At 43.2% G+C, this 14,713-nt stretch overlaps 1 protein-coding gene across 14 annotated transcripts in view; it reads left to right on the plus strand.

Moving 5' to 3' along the window:
• RABGAP1 (RAB GTPase activating protein 1) overlaps nucleotides 1-14,713 on the plus strand; it is a 191,193-nt gene that overhangs the window by 26,686 nt on the left and 149,794 nt on the right. The window lies entirely within an intron of this gene.

The following is a 14,713-nucleotide window of genomic DNA, read 5'->3' on the forward strand; positions in this document are numbered from 1 at the left end:
GTTTTCATTTTATGTTGTATTACAAATACTTCTTTGTTTTTATAAAAAAATTATAGAGCTGTTGAAATACATTTAGAACTAAATAGCAAAATATGTCATGTTCATGTTTTAAAAGACTCAGTAGTAAAGATGTCCATTCTCCACATTTATCTGTGGAGTTGGTACAATCTCAATCAAAATTTCACAATAGAAATTTTTGGTTTGAGTTCATCATTATGGCTGTTTGTGTAATGTGTGAAGGTATTTCTAAAATGTAATTGGAAGACATAGAACTAACAAGAGCCAACCATTCCTGAGAAAGAAAATAAAAGTAGTCATTAATGTGATTGCCTATTAGTTCCATTCTCTTTCTTTATCATTTTATTGAAATACAGTATGCATGCCAAGAAGTACACATCAGTGTATAGATAGATTAGTTCTGGGTCATGTGAGCATCCTCATAACCAGTATCCACATTAAGAACAACACATCACTAGAGCCCCAAGAGCCCTCACTGTTGCCCCCTTCTCCAATTCCTTATTTTTTTTAATGTGGGAAAGAAGAGCATATTATAATTTATATAGTATGATTCAGTGATGCAACATGTAACTATATACCAAATGATATCCACACAGTTTTTATTTTGGGGAGTTGATTTTATTTCACTTAGCATAATGATCTCCAGTTGCATACACTTTGTTGTAAATGTCAGGATTTCATTCTTTTCCTTCTGGCTGAGTAATATTCCGTTATATATATATATATATATATATATATATATATATATATATATATATATATATCACATTTTCTTTATCCAGTCATCAGTTGATTGACATCAAGGTTGATTCTTTATTTTAGCTATTATAATTGAGCACCTGCAAACATGAGAGTGCAGGTAACTCTTTTATATGCAGAATTCGTTTTCTTTGAATATATTCCCAGGAGTGGGATAGCTGGGTCATCTGGTACATCTAGTTTTCTCTAGAATCTTCATACTGTTTTCCATAACGATTGCCCCATTTTGCATTCCTACCAACAGTGTATTAGGATACCTTTTTCTCTACATCCTCACCAGCATTTTTTTTTTTTAATTTTTTGGAATACCCCATTCTAACTGGGGTTAGATGATACCTCGTGGTTTTTATTTGCATTTCCTGATGGCTAGTGATCCTGACCATCGTTCCATGTGTCTGTTGGCCATTGGTATTTCATCCCTTGAAAAATGCTTGATCGGGACTAGTGTTGTGGTGTAGCATGTTTAACTGCCACCTGCAATGCTGGCATCCCATTTGGGCACCAATTCGATTCCCAGCTACTATACTTCATTCCAGCTCCCACATACGTGGGAGACTGGAAGAAGTTCCGGGCTCCTGGCTCCTGACTTTGGCCTGACCCAGCTCTGGCCATTGTGGCCATTTGGGGATTGAACCAGCAATAGAAGACCTCTTTCTCTATCTCTCTCTAACTCTGCCTCCCTCCCTCCTTTCTTTGCCTTACTTCCTTCCTTTTTAAAAAGGTTTGTTTGTTTATTTGCAAGGCAGAGTTAGAGAGAAAAAGAGGATGAGAGAGGTCTTCTATCTGGTGGTTCACTCCCCAGATGGTCACAGTGCAGCTCCGAAACCAGGAGCCAGGAGCTTCTTTTGGGTCTTCCACGTGGGTGCAGTGACCCAAGAACTTGGGCCATCTTCAACTGCTTTCCCAGGCCACAGCAGAGAGCTCTATCAGCAGTGGAGCAGCTGGGACTCCAACTGGCACCCATATGGGATGCCAGCACTGCAGGCTGCGGCTCTACCTGCTGTGCCACAGCGCCGGCCCCAGGATATTATTCCTTTATCGAATGCCATTCTGTCAGTTGTCTTCTTTGCTATGAAGAAGCTTCTTAACTTGATGTAATCCATTTGTCTATTTTTGCTTTTATTGCCTGTGCGTTATCCTAGAAGTCCAGGCCTAGGCCAGTCTCTTGGCAGCATTTCCCCTAAGTTTTCCTCTAGTATTTTGATGGCTTTGGGTCTTAAATTTAGATCCTTGATCCATTGTGTGTTGATTTTTGTATAGAGTGTAAAGTATGGGTCTTGTTTCATACTTCTACGTGTGGAAATCCAATTTTCACAACACCATTTATTGACAAGACTGTCCTTTCCCTGGGGAATGATTTTAGCTCGATTGTGAAAGGTTAGTTGGTTGTATACGGGTAGGTTCCTTTCTGGGGTTTCTATTCTGTTCTGCTGGTTGACATTTCTATTTTTGTGCTGGTACTAGGCTGTTGGGATTATAACAGCCCTGTAATATGTCTTGAAATCTGGAATTATGATGCCTCCAGCTTTGTTTTTATTGTTTAAGATTGCTTTATCAGTGTCTTTTGTGTTTCCACATGAATTTTAGGATTGTTTTCTGTAGATCTTTGACAAATGTCCTTGGTATTACAATTGGGATCACATTAAATCTGCAAATTGCTTGGGGTTTTATTTTTGGTGATACTAATTCTTCCAATCCATGAATATGAACAATTTTTCCACTGTTTAGTGTCTTCTTTTTATCATTAATGACTTGGGCCTAGTGTCTATAGTTTAAAGGTCAGCAGTGCTATTTTTAAAAACAGATTTTAGGATTATTGAAACAACCTCAAATAGTGACCATAGACCACTCCTGTTTATCTTTTTCTCAGCCAAATAACTTAGTTCTTTTCCCATACTCTGTTATTGTTCTGCATTTCACGATGTAAGTGAAAACAGAGTACCTAATATATATATAAAATGTAAGTTTTTTTTTTTTTTTTTTGACAGGCAGAGTGGACAGTGAGAGAGAGAGACAGAGAGAAAGGTCTTCCTTTTGCCGTTGGTTCACCCTCCAGTGGCCGCCGCAGCCGGCGCGCTGCGGCCGGCGCACCACGCCGATCCGATGGCAGGAGCCAGGAGCCAGGTGCTTTTCCTGGTCTCCCATGGGGTGCAGGGCCCAAGCACCTGGGCCATCCTCCACTGCACTCCTGGGCCACAGCAGAGGCCTGGCCTGGAAGAGGGGCAACCGGGACAGAATCCGGCGCCCCGACCGGGACTAGAACCCGGTGTGCCGGCGCCGCTAGGTGGAGGATTAGCCTAGTGAGCCGCGGCGCCGGCCTAAAATGTAAGTTTTAAAGTATTCCAATTCCTGTTTACATCTGTTCATTCAATGAGTGTTTAATGAGTAACATCTGTGCCAAGCAGCTATTCTGGGTACTGGGCATTATGGTGGGGAACCATAAAGGCAAAGCCCCCCAGTTGTTTTGGAGCTTTTACTCTAAGGAAGTGGGCTCTTAGCAAATAAGAAATATCTCCAATAAGTTTTTGTGCTCTAAGAAAATTGAAACAGGATACCTGGATAAAGAGTGAATAGCATTATGAATTGTTTCTCAACCTTTAAAATTTGTTGTCAAAATTTGTTTGAGGGGCTGGTGTCCTGGTGTAGTCCATTAAGCTGCTCTCTTCAATGCCAGCATCTCATATGGGCTCCAGTTCAAGACCCAGCTCCTCCACTTCCAGTCCAACTTCCTGCAATTGTGTCTGGGAAAACAGTGGAAGCTGTCCCCAGTGTAATAGATAGCAAGAGATTCCCAGCAGTCAGGGCTGGACCAGGCCAAAATTGGGAGGTAGAAATTCCATATTGGATTCCCATATGTGCGTAGCAGGGACTCAAGCACTTGAACTATCGTCCACTGCTTTCCCTGGTGCATTTGCCAAAGCTGGATCGAAATCAGAGCAGCTAGGACTTGAACAAACAATGCTTGCCCTATTCTCATCAAAATTTTGAAAACTCTCTTACTTCTAAGTACATAGGGGAAAAAATAAAAACCAAAGTATGAGTGAATGGCAGGTACTATTTTAGAGTCTTGAGAAGATATTTGAGGTGAGCCTTCCTTAAGTGAAATGAGGAAGAAACCATGGAGAAATCTGTCCAAAGGGCATCCCATCGGGATCAGCAAAAGCAAAAACACAGAGTGAATCCAAATTTTTAAAAGGCTTAAGGGAAGACATCCAGTGAAGGACTGGATTATGTAGAACTCTATGTAGTCAAGTAGGAAATTCGGACATTGTCATAAATGTGAAGGGAAGTTTTTGAAAGTTTTGGAATGTGACTTAATTTTACATGTGTGTTTATTGATATTTTAAAGGTTTATTTTATTTGAAAGAGAGGGAGAGACAGACAGAGATCTGTCATCTACTGGTTCACTCCTCAGGTGGCCACAATAGCCACAGTTGAGCCAGTCCAAAGCCAGGAGCTTCCTCATGTAGGTGGCAAAGGCCCAGACACCTGGGCCATCTTCCACTGCTTTTTCCAGGCCATTAGCATGGAGCCCATTTGGAAGTGGAGGAGCCACAACTTGAACCAGCACTGATATGGAATGCCAGCATTTCAAATGGTAGCTTTACCCACATGCCACAGTGCTGACCCCTAATTTTAATTTTTAAAAGCTCCCTCAGAAGGACTTCCAGGCCAGCGCCATGGCTCACTAGGCTAATCCTCTGCCTGTGGCGCCGGCACCTCTGGTTCTAGTACCGGTTGGGCGCCGGACTCTGTCCTGGTTGCTCCGCTTCCAGTCCAGCTCTCTTCTGTGGCCCAGGAAGGCAGTGGAGGATGGCCCAAGTGCTTGGGCCCTGCACCCACATGGGAGATCAGGAGGCAAGTACCTGCCTCCTGACTTCGGATCAGCACAGGGCACTGGCCGTGCAGCCATTTAGGGGGTGAACCAACAGAAAGGAAGACCTTTATCTCTGTCTCTCTCTCTCACTGCTTAACTCTGCCTGTCCAAAAAAAAAAAAAAAGGACTTCCAGTATGTCTTAATCCCTAGCATAACTGATGATAGTTACTTTTTAAAAACACACCATTTAAAGTCTCTGGAGAGTTTCCAAAGGAAATATGGCAAATGAACAATATTTATACAAGAAAATTTATTAAATTTTAGTAAGAAACACCAGAGTCTTGTGTTTTTAAACTGAGAGCTGCTCCTTCCTGCCCCTGTCCCATCTGAGTGAAACGGCGATGCCACTCTAGATTGGTGCATCTCCCTCAATTCCCAGCCAGTTACCTTTTGGAAGAGAGCAGGACATCGCAGTTCTTTTCCTTTCTCCAGGTGCCTGTTGTGTGACTGAGAGTGGGACCTGGCTTTTTGTGTTCATCCCTACATCTGGGACAGAGGCACAGCAGCTAAAGCTGGGGTATCACTCAGTGAGAAGTGTGCCATTGTCTGCATTCCCAGCATCAGAGTTATTATGACTTACAGATTTTGCCAGTCGTAGAAAACAGGCCGTAAAACAGAAAGCTCCTAATCTCTTCCCAAAGGAGTTGACCATTCAAAACAGACTAGAAAGTTCAAAACTAAGGTTATTCCCCAAAACCAGTGGAGGTTGGAGTGAAAGGTTATTGAGGGAAGAAATTGATGGGTTATTTCTGCTTCATTGCTAGTTTGCCTCTGAAAACCTAAGCAGAGATAAAGCTGGGAGGGGAACAGTGACAGATGCACTGTTCAATTCAAAGGAGCCCACGTTTGATTGGCTTAGTCTGTGAATCAGTTTATGCTCTGGTGCATCGCTGAAATTCACAGAGCAGTCAGCCAACAGTCAGTGGAGTTCAACAACTTAGTGCAGTCAAAGAAACACAACACTAGCAAAGCATTCTCATCCCAGGATAACTGTGCATCCCAAATCTGAATCCCTTGAGGAGCAGCATCACAAGTTTAACACTGTCTAGATAAAATAATCTATTAAGATAAGTCAGATAATTTCTCAAAAATCAAGCATAAACCATAATAAATCCTTAAGTGGGAACCCAGAATCCAGAATTGGTACAGCATATTATCTAAAATGTCTAATTTCCAACAACAAAAAAAAAGATACATGTAAAGAATCAGAATAATATCCACACACACACACACCCAAAAAAAAAAAAAAAAAAAAACAGGCAACAGAGAACTGCCTATGGAGTCATCAGTTGGATTTAATGCACAAAGCTTTCAATGTAGTTATTATAAATATTTTGAATAAGCTAAGAGAAATCTTACTGAAAGGTCTATAACAGCTGGGACTAGGCCAGATCAGACCTAGAGCCTAACCAGGTCTTCCACATGGGTGGCAGGGACTCACCTAATTAAGCCATCACCTGCTGCCTCCTAGGGTATGCAATAGCAAGAATTGGGATCAGAGTTGGGACTTGAACCCTGGCACTCTAGTGTGGTATGCGGTGTCCCACCTGTGACATGCACTTTCCATAAAATCTATTTCTTATATAATAAGACCTGGAAATCAGAATCACTCCTTGATCTATGGGCTACAAAACAAATATTGTATTAGCAGTCATAAAAGCATTTGATTCACTGTACATCTGCATCAGAGCTCTTGGGTATCCTGGAGTGTTGTCAGTTAGCACTTGATCTTAACAGTATGTTTAAAATAGTCAGTAAACCATATTGTAAGCACATGTACCTTGATGGTCCATGTATAAAATACAGGCAGAGAAGATGTAGTATGATTCTTACAAGCCCTAGGAATTTCAGAATGTTAAATGAGCAGTGGTTTCAGTTTAAAGTCACCAGCTGTGTTAGTTCCTAACAAGATGGTTAGCCTGTCCTTTGAAGTTTTGAAGCCAGTTACTTACTTTTCTTCTCTAGCTATGAAAATTCTAGGTGTAATCTTCTTCTATATTAAGGCTATTTTCATTTATGCTAGAAACCCGTAGCTACTTGTTCAGTTGTCTTAGCTGTGTCCTCTGTATAACTTGCTATAGTTTCTATTCCAGCACTTTCACGTTTATGTTACATAGATGACTTTCTCCCTTAAACATCATCAATGAATGAACTGCTAGCTTTAGACTTCTCTACAGTTTCTTCATCTGTCTGGGCCATCACGGAATTGAAGAAGAAAGTTCAAGTTTTGTTCTGGATTAGGTCTTGGCTTACAGGAATGTTGTAGCTAGTCTGATCTTCCAGACCGCTAGAACGTTGTCCATATCAGCAAGAAGATAGTTTTGCTTTCCCACTCACGTGTTCACTGGAATAGAACTTCTAATTCCCTGCAAGAAATTTCTTTTGTGTTTACTCCTTCAATAACTCTTGCACAACCTGCCTAGCTTTCCACCTCTCAATGCGCTTTCCTCAGTGAGCTCAGTCATTTCTGCTTTTTTTGTTAATTCTTTTTTAAAGACTTATTTATTTACCTGAAAGGCATAGCCACAGAAAGAGAGAGAGAGGTCTTCCATCCACTTGTTCAGTCCCCAAATGGAAACAACAGCCAAGTCTGGGCCAGGCTGAAGCCAAAAACCAGGAACTCCACTCCAGTCTCCCATGTGGGTGATGCCCAACTACATTCTGGGATAAACTGAGGAAATTTGTTGGTAGCAGACCTGCTTTCCAAGAAAAACGAAAGTGCTTTATCCTGAAAGCAAGTGACTAAACACTTACTTTAATCCACATGAAAAAAAAATAAAGCGTATTTATCAAGGTCATAATGTAATAAAGGACAGTACTTTTTTCTTCTTTTCTTTTGTATGTATAACATGTATACAGTATATTGTAATATATTTGCCAATAACTGGAAAAAGGGGTTGTGTAGAAACAAAGATGTATGTAGGCTAAGAAAGTGACTTCATATGGTAACTCAGATTCATAAGAACAAATAAAGAGAACTGCAAATGACAAATATATTTTATATAATGAAAGCTGTATTTAATTTGTTTTCCTTTCTTAACTTCTTTAAAAGTACATATAGAATTATATAAAGTAGTAATTCTAATAGTGTTATTGTTGAATTTTTAGCATTTACAGATATAATATGTAAAACAATAACAAAAAAGGGTATTGAGAATATGGCTGTATATGAATAGTATTTCTGTATTTCAATGGAACTAAGTTTAAATCACAAGCTAGTTCTGATAAGTTAACATATACATAGTAAGTTCCTAGGGCAGCTACTAAATACATGGATGTGGGGAAAATCACTAAAGTGTAAGTGCTGTATTAGAAAATATTTACTAAATGCAAAAGAAAATAAAATGGGAGTAGAGGAACAAAAAAGGACACACGACATAAAAACGTGGCAGAATTAAATGCATTTGAATAATGGCACTGTGTGAACAGATTAATATAATCAAAGGACAGAAACTGTCAAGCTGGATTAAAATGTGATCCAACTATATGCTGTCTGATATAGGAGACATTTAAATTTAAACATACAAAACCATCTAAAATTAAAAGGATTGAAAAGGATGTATCATGTAGACAACTGTAAGAAAGCTAGTGTGATTGTTCAGAAACTGGATAAAATATACTTCAAAATAAAAAGTTAGAAGAGATAAAAAGGGACAGTCTGTAATCATAGAAGAGTCAATCCATCACGAAAATAACAAATATATACCTAATAAAAAGCACCAAAGTACATGCAATAAAATTGACAGAAGTGAGGATAGAAGGAAACAGTTCAACAACAATTTATGAAGACTGCAATACCGTGATTTTGGTAATGGATATGAATCTAGGCCAATCAAATGGAAATAGAAGACTTGAACAACAATATTGACCAACTCAATCTGATAATATTTGAGGAATATGTCATTGAACAGTATTAAACTCCATTTGTGTTACATCCTCCCTACCTCTTACTCCAGTCACAAGAGGACGTAACTAGAAATCAATAACAGAAGTAAAATTCTTAAATTGGAGGAATTAAACAGCATACTCCTAAATGAGAAGTCAAAGAAGAAATCAAACAGGGCATTAGATACAGAAAAAGCATTTTGTGTAATCCAAAACCTTTTCATGAAAATATGCAACAAAAGTGAGGAATAGGATGAAGCTTCTCAAGCTGATAATGAAATCATACTTGATGGTGATGGCATGGATTTTTCTCCCTGAATTCAGAAACAAGACAAGGATGTCTGCATGTGCCACCTCTGATGGAACTGGGTGTTATAACCTAGGTAGATATAATGAAAAGTAAATAAAAAGCATTCTGATTAGCAAGTTAGAAACTCTTTGTAGGTAGCATTATCTTTTTAATAAAAAATCCTAAAGAATTCACCAAAAATATTCTAGAATAAATAAGTTCAATAAGATTGCAGGATACAAGAAGGGTATACAAATAGATCAGCTGTATCCTATAGATTTGAAATAAGCATTCATAAAATGACATTAAGCAGGGGCTTCCAAGATGGCAGTGTAGGGAGGGCGCTTACAACTCTAGTCTAGGAGAACATAGGAAAAAGTGGAGAGAGTGCAGTCTCAAGGAAGAGTTACAGAGAAAACAGAAGAAGAAACTCTACAGAAATTAGAGGGAAACAGTGGATCTACATAGAGGGCATGGACACCCACAACTCAGGACCCCAGCAGCCAAGAGCCTCCACACCATTGTTGCAGGAAGAGCCTATAGGGAACCTGGCTTGGGGCCCCATGAGGGATAGTGTACCTGCCAAAATAGAGGAGAGAAAGCCAGCGCCACGGCTCACTAGGCTAATCCTCCGCCTAGCGGCGCCGGCACACCGGGTTCTAGTCCCGGTCGGGGCGCCGGATTCTGTCCCGGTTGCCCCTCTTCCAGGCCAGCTCTCTGCTGTGGCCCGGGAGTGCAGTGGAGGATGGCCCAGGTGCTTGGGCCCTGCACCCCATGGGAGACCAAGAAAAGCACCTGGCTCCTGGCTCCTGCCATCGGATCAGCGCGGTGCGCTGGCCGCAGCGCGCTGGCTGCGGCGGCCATTGGAGGGTGAACCAACGGAAAAGGAAGACCTTTCTCTCTGTCTCTCTCTCTCACTGTCCACTCTGCCTGTCAAAAAATAAATAAATAAATAAACAAACAAAATAGAGGAGAGAGAGAAAAAAGGAGGGGCACATTTCTCTCTCTTTGATCACCCTGCAATGGCATTCTGTAACAAGCCGATAGAAAGTAGGTGACACTTTGGACATACGTAACAGCTATACCAGCTCATGTCCGCATCCAGCAACCAGCCGATGGAGATTCCTGACTCTGGTGGGGAGAACAGACAAGGGGCTGGGTGCTTATGACTGCGGAAGGCTTGTGTTCTGGGACTGTGAGAAAACAGGCTGTGTGGGAGGGCTCACAGTGTGGTTAGGACTTTGGGAAGTTACTGTGGGGAGCTGCACACGCTCAGGACTCTGGTTACCTGATGAGGGACATTGCTGGGGAATCTGAGCTTACACTGAGGACTGCGCAGATCCTTTGTGTGGTCCTTGGGGCAAAGTGAACAAATGTTATAACCACTGGGGATAGCGCTCAGGCAACTGGTCTCCTTTGATGAGAGGCGCTCAGCTGAGTACAATAAACCTCCCCTCTGATTTAAAAAAAAAAAAAATTACATGCCAAACCTGGGTGTGTCACCTCAGACACACCCACCACCCTGGAACACTAAACAAAGCCCCCTGGCCACACCCACAACATGCCTCTAGATATTCCCTACTTCAGATCCTCAACTAATCCACACAAACTTAGTCCAAAGATCAAAGCCACCACTGGGAGAAAAGAAAGAAACCAACCAGTATCTCCATAAATGCCAGATAACAAACACACCAATTCAAGAAACAAGAATAAGGAAGATAACATGATGCCCCCAAAAGAACATAACACTTCAATACTAGATTGTGAAGATGATGAGACTGAAGAAATGCCAGAGATGGAATTAAAAAAAATTGATCATAACATTACATAAAAGTAATCAGAAACAAATGCACAAACTACTGAAATCTGTACATGACATGACAGAAAATTTCTCCCAGGAAATTGAGATCTTAAAGAAAAAAATGAAAGATTCAATTGAACCAATAAAAAATGCAGTGGAAAGCCTTAACAGATTCAGTGAAGCAGAAGAAGCAATATCCAGCTAAGAAGAAAAAGCACAAGAAATTATACAGTCAGGCCAAAAGCAAGAAGAGAAAACTAAAAAACACTGTTGGTAATCTACAGTGTGTTATATCTTAATGTTAGCTGTCGCAAAGCACACCGGACACCGGAGGAAGGGAAAAGGTTTATTGGGGAACACCCTACAGACCGGAGTGAAGGGGCGGTAAAGGAAAAAGAAGGAGACTGTGAGAAAGAGAGAGGAGGGAGAAGAGAGATGAGAGGAGGAGAGAAGGCAAGAGAGGCCAAGAAAGCGCAGGAGAGAAGGACCAAGAGCCAAGAGACCAGAAGAGGAGGCTGGAGAGAGGAACTGAGAGAGAGCAGGAGAGAACGGGCAAGAGAGCATGTGTTCAGGAACAGGCCCTTTTAAAACTTTGCCTGAGGGCGGGCAGAGAAGCAGGAGCAGCGAATCCCATTAGGATGGGGGTGGAGCCTGGCTCAGGTAGCTGGGCCATGGGGCCACCTGGCTACAACTGCGCCAGTTTCCTAACACAAGATATTATCAAACAACCCAACATATGAGTTCTAGGAGTTCCTGAAGGTGTGGAAACAGAGGATTAGTAGGCCTTTTTAGTGAAATAATAGTAGAAAACTACCCTAATTTGGAGAAAGAAATGGGCATCGAAGTAGAGGAAGCACAAAGAACTACTAATAGACATGACCAGCAAATATCTTCACCATGACACATGGTAATAAAGCTCTCTGCAATACAAAGATCTAAAATGTGCATGAGAGAAATGCGAGATTAATTTCAGAGGATCTCCAATTAGACTCATAATGGAATTCCCATCAGTTAACCCTACAGTTTAGAAGAGAAGGGTGAGATATATTCTAAGTCTTAAGAGAAAAAAAAACTGTCAACCTAGAATACTATACCCTGCAAAACTCTTATTTATGAATGAAGGTGAAATAAAGACCTTCCATAACAAATAGAAATTGAAAGAATTTGTCAGCAACCGTCCAGCCCTGCAAAAGATGCTTAAGGATGTGCTGCACACAGAAACACAGAAACATGGTCATCACTATGGAAGAAGGTAAAGGAAGAAAAGTACAAAGTAAAAGTACAAAGGAAATCCAAAGTAAGAAATAGGAATATTTTTGGAAAAAGTGGCAGGGCAAAGTTGCTACTTATCAATAATTACCTTGAATGTAAGTGGCCTCAGCTTACCAGTTAGAAGACACAGATTGGCTGAACGGATTAAAAAACAAAACCGATCTATTTGCTGCCTACAAGAAACACATCTCTCCAACAAAGATGCACGTGGACTGAAAGTGAAAGGATGGAAAAAGATAATCCGTGCCAACAGAAACTGTCGCTCCCCGTCTTCGTGGAGGAACGACACAGGACCCTGTGCTGTTCCTTCGTCTGCTCGGCCCTCCCCGGGTTTGCTGCTGGTTCTTCCCGGGTTGGCTGCCGTCCCTTCCACCTCCGTGGAAGGGCGGTTCCCCCTGGCCACTTTCCCCACTTCCGCAGGGGAGCGGCACACCGCCGGCCGGCTCTCTCGGGGGCTGCACAGGTGTTCCTTCAGCTAGATGTTCCCCTTAGATGTTCCTGGTGCATGTTGTCTCTCTCCTCCTTTATAGTCCTCCTCCGCCAATCCCAACTCTGCTACCCACACACCGAGTACGCTGCTCTCCTCCCATCAGGAGCAAGATCAGCTCCTGCAGCTCAGTCAATCAAATTGGCGAGAGGCAGCTGCGTAGAAGCTGTTTCTCCCTTCTCAGCGCCATATTGTGGGAGAGCAGATGCATAGAATAAGTCTTAATTCCAGTAACTTAGTCTAGTCCGAGTTGCTCCCCACAGATCCCCCTTTCTTTTTATTTTTTGGCGTTGATACGCGCCTGTCTTCGGTGCCCCGTGGCACACACTCTGCTCTGCTTGCTAAAGTCACCCACAGGTGCTTACAAGCCCTACCAATCAGGAAAACCGAATCCGGGTCCTCTCTTCGCCATGTTGTGAGGAGGTTTTTAGGCACTGATGCGTGCCTGTGTTCGGTGCCCTGCAGCGCATGCTCTGCTCTGCTAGAACTGCCTGCAGGTGCTTACAAGCCCTATCAGGCAAACCGAATCCAAGCCCTCTCATTGCCGTCTTGAGGGGAGACTTATTGGTGTTGGTTCGTGCCTATCTTCGGTGACCTGCAGCTCATACTCTGGTCGAGCTGCCTGCTGGTGCTTATCGCCTTACTAATCAGGCAGACCAAATCCAAGCCTTCTCATTGCGGCATTGTGGGGAGACTTATTGATGTTAATTCGTGCCTGTCTTCGGTGACCTGCGGCGCATAAACTGCTAGCCGCCCGCAGGTGCTCACCACCTCCCTAATAAGGCAGACCGAATCCAAGCTCTCTCATTGCCATGTTGAGGGGAGGCCTTATTTTTCTCTATTTCTCTATCTCCGGGCATTCCTATTTCTCCCATTTTACTTCTATCTGCCAGCATTCCTATTTCTCTCATTTTACTTCTAAATTTCTGTTTCTCTTATACCTGCGGCTTCCCGGCGCCCGCCCCAAGGCTGCTTCTCGGCGGCTTCCCGGCTCTGAGCCGCTTCAGCCCGCGCTTCTCTCATCTGCGCGGCTTCCCGGCTCCGCGCGCGCATTCCGTGGTCTCCGCGCCCCTTCGCGCCCACACCACGGGCTCGCACTAGCCCCACGTTCCCTATCTATTCACGCCCCGTGCTCTCTCTGCACGCGGCGGCTTCCACGAATCACACAGCGTAGCTCACGTTTCCGCCACTGGTATTCAATCCAAGTTCCCCGGACTAACCTGGCGAATTCCAACCTGGCGGCCCACGTCTCTGCCTCTGGTTCCAGATCTTCGCCTCTTGCTCTCCGGGCTGACTTGAAGAATTCCAAGCTGGCTTACGTCTCCGCCTCGGCCTGCACTCGCGGCTTCATCCTCCCTAACATTTTTCTCTACCCAGTATGTTTCCCTAAGTTTTCTTCCAACAATATTCCTCCCTCATTTCTCCTGGCCTCTCCCCACAGTCCGTATCCAAGTCTAAGTTTCTTATAGGTTTCACTTTCACTTTCAACCTGCAGTCCGTATCTGAGTCTAAGTTTCTTCTTGCTTTCACTTTAAATCCTAACTTCTTTCCCACAGTCCGTATCCGAGTCTATGCCTAGGCTTTCGATAGCTTCTTCCGGCACCTTTTCTGTCCGGCTTTTCCCTAGGCTCTTGGCTAGTCTCTCTCTCCGGTATTTTCCACTTCTTCCCGTTTCTTCCCTCCTAAGTTTCCTATCCGAGTCACGGCACCATTATGTCGCTCCCCCTCTTCGTGGAGGAACGACATAGGACCCTGCGCTGTTCTTTCGTCTGCTCGGCCCTCCCCGGGTTTGCTGCTGGTTCTTCCCGGGTTGGCTACTGACCCTTCCACCTCCGTGGAAGGACGGTTCCCCCTGCCACCTTCCCCACTTCCGCGGGGGAGCGGCACACCGCCGGCCGGCTCTCTCGGGGGCTGCACAGGTGTTCCTTCAGCTAGATGTTCCCCTTAGATGTTCCTGGTGCATGTTGTCTCTCTCCTCCTTTATAGTCCTCTTCCACCAATCCCAACTCTGCTACCCACACGCCGAGTACGCTGCTCTCCTCCCATCAGGAGCAAGATCAGCTCCTGCAGCTCAGTCAATCAAATTGGCGAGAGGCAGCTGCGTAGAAGCTGTTTCTCCCTTCTCAGCGCCATATTGTGGGAGAGCAGATGCATAGAATAAGTCTTAATTCCAGTAACTTAGTCTAGTCCGAGTTGCTCCCCACAAGAAACGAAAAAAGAGCTGGCGTAGCCATCCTAATATCAGACAAAATAACTTTAACGCAAAAACTGTTAAGAGGCAAAGAAGGACACTGTGTAATGAATAAGGGGATCAATTCAACAGA

The sequence above is a fragment of the Oryctolagus cuniculus genome, chromosome 1 (assembly GCF_964237555.1).
Source record: "Oryctolagus cuniculus chromosome 1, mOryCun1.1, whole genome shotgun sequence".
NCBI lineage: Eukaryota > Metazoa > Chordata > Mammalia > Lagomorpha > Leporidae > Oryctolagus > Oryctolagus cuniculus.